This window comes from Varanus komodoensis, unplaced genomic scaffold (genome assembly GCF_004798865.1).
Source record: "Varanus komodoensis strain SLA01 unplaced genomic scaffold, ASM479886v1 scaffold20_1, whole genome shotgun sequence".
Classification (NCBI taxonomy): Eukaryota; Metazoa; Chordata; class Lepidosauria; order Squamata; family Varanidae; genus Varanus; species Varanus komodoensis.
Genome location: NW_025335587.1, coordinates 14633610 through 14636654, shown reverse-complemented (window position 1 = coordinate 14636654; position 3045 = coordinate 14633610).

Here is a 3045-nt window from a genome sequence, read left to right as displayed (position 1 = left end):
TGTCACTGCCGAGTGAGTCTCCCAAGTAATATCCGGGAGATTGAAATTTCCCATAATTACTGTGTCTTTCCCCCGAGATATCCTTAATATCTGGCCTGTCAGGACATCATCCATTTCATTTGTGGGGTGAAATTCTTACTGTGAGAACAGGTGAGTCCATGGGGCAGCCATCTTTCTTTTCCATGCAGTACCTTTGGGGATAAAGCGATGCTGTCATTGGGCTCGAAGCAGTGAATGAGCAGAAGATCTACAGCTGATGATCAGTGATTCATCTTTGTCACCCCACAGGAACACGAGAAATTGTACCCACGCCTGAACTTTCACTCCCACCCACAGCAAACGCTCTTAAGTTCAAGAGACCTTATTAAGGTCAGTCCTGCATGGGGCCAAACTGGAATGGGTTGATGGTGATGCAGAGAATAATAGTGCTGCCTGTTTCAGCAGATTCTGGGGTGAGGATACCCAACCCAGTGTGGTCCTTTTCCAAGGGCCAAACCAATGGAGAGGGGAATCTCACTCTTGATTAAGGAATAAGACATCTGGTTTGCTGGAGGTCTTTTACATGAAACCAAGCCGGCAAGGTTGCCCCTCCCTTTCATACAGTATAGAAAAAACTTGCACGGATGTGCAAAGATGCCGCAATGTCAAATCACAACCACAATCACACATGGCAATGCAAAATATATTTCATCTGTAGAACATCGGAGGAAGCATCTTTCACTTCTGCCTGCCAGAGGTAAATTGAAACATACCGATAAGAGGACTCTAATTTTTGATCTTAACTATAATTGGATGATATTTCAATAGGCCTATGTGAAAGAGAAGGACAATTTCTCATTTCCCGGAGTACTGATCCTTTCCATTACAATGGTTTGTGACTACAGTTGGGTTATCTATCTCAATTTCATGTCTTCTTTCTTTTCTTTAAATTTGCAATTTTGCTTTTGGAATTGAAAAAAATATTGAGCTTGCTCATCTAGGTTATCTAAAGGGCGGTATAATAATGAAAGTTTATGGTTTGACTGAAGATCCGTGCAATTCCACTTGTGAAGAACCTCATGTCTTCATATGGGACTCTAGTCATATGGAAGAAAGATTTAGTGGCCATTTTAAGTGTTTTCCTTGAGTGTTCAGTGACGGATGTATTCCCTTAGTGCCATTTAGATTTTTATCCCATTAAAAAATCAAGATAAGGTATATCTTATCTGCAGTTCCACATTAAGCACCTGATAAAATGGGCCGTAATCTTGAAAACTCATACAAATTTATCAAAGGATTATATAAGTAAGAGTTAGTCTATATGTGTGTGACACATAGGCCTTGAATTAGCAGAAAGCTAACATAGTTAGCTAATAATAACCAGCTAACAATTAGCTCCTATGCCAATAACTATAAACTAATACACTAATAATAAACTTTTTCTCTCTTTACACAGATGTACATATTAATTTACCTTTAGGAGAAGTGGTACTGAGTTCTCTAAACCCCTTTTCTTTCTGAAATGATCACAAGAAAGCTAGGAATAGATAAGCTTGAAAAGACTGCTAAATTCTTATCGAAAAAGCAAACCAAAATGAAATTCTCATCCATCCCAAATAAAATCGGTCACATCCTATGTTGAAAAGTGAGCCAGAAAGGGTTAAAAAATTGCAGGATTAAACACGTCTGAGTACTGTTATTCCTAGTTATTGTAAGCAGGTCATAATGCAATGTAAAATAAAGTGTGAAGCCATCTGTGAAAGGGGCTATGACCTCACAGGTCTACAAGTAGGACCCTCGGGTCAGCAGACAAGGACATTGGCCAGCTGGGCAGCCTTACAGGAATTCAACTTTTCCTATTCTCTGCTGTTGGTAATGGGATCTCCAGATCCCTTTTTGAATGCCAGCCCAGTTTTCTTCTTGGCTGGAAGTTCTTTCAGCTTGAGGTCAAAATCCATGTGCCTGCTGCCAACATTCGCCAGCCAGCTAGACCTTTCGATTTATCCATTTTGGCTCCCGTCTCTCCTTGCATGCCTCTCACTTCTTGCTAAAAAATCAGGGTGAACACATCTCCTCTTTCCATTCTTTTATTGTTCTGTGGGTTGCTCCTTTCAATGCATGAAGGCAGAAGAAGGAAGGAAGGAAGGAAGGAAGGAAGGAAGGGAGGAAGGAAGGAAGGAAGGGAGGAAGGAAGGAAGGACAGAGGGAGGGAGGGAGGGAGGGAGGGAGGGAGGGAGGGAGGGAAGGTGCGAACCTCAATATATTTTGTGAATGTCCTGCCAGATCATGGGTGCATACATGAGAGGATCCCCATTTAGGCCAGACTGGCAATTCAGAATCTAATGATGAGACGTGTACATGGAAGACTACCTATCCTGGTGGGGCTGACTACTCAGACTCTGATCATAAGAAGGTCGTTGAAATGGGACCGGCCCCAGCTGTAGCTCATGGTTCTGTTATGGAGGCCATTGGTTCAACAGCAGACAAGAGGACTCCCCAGTTGACTCCCCATGAGAATGGGGAGGAGCAGTAGCAGCTTGAGAGAGTTGGTTTGGCGATGAGGAGGCTCTTGGATGAAGAACTGCCCCCTGAGGAGGTGGACCTGATAGTTCAGTGTCACAGTCACAGGGTGGCCCAACTAGGGACGCAGTGGGGGGAGCAAAAGTGCGTCTGCTTTCACAGTGCTCCTCCCCCAGGGGCAGCTGCAGGTGGGTTCATAGAGAGAGTTTTGGGTACAGCAAGTCAGAGAGGGTTCAACACTTTGCTTTGTGTGTGCTCAGAGACTTGTATGTATCAATTATGACTTTTGGCAAAGATGATGATGATGATGATTAGAACATTTCTATGCCACCCCTTGCCGAAGCCTCAGGGCGGCTTACAAACACAATAAAATACAAAAATAACAATATAAAATTAAAATTAACAATATAAAATAAATAAAAATATAAAATATAAAAGAAGTCGCCCTGGCCAGATAAATAAGCAAATATTGTTAACAATTAAAGTGACGTTTAAATAAAAAGGTCTTCACCTGGCACCGTCGTTACTTGTTTTTCGGCGCCAGGT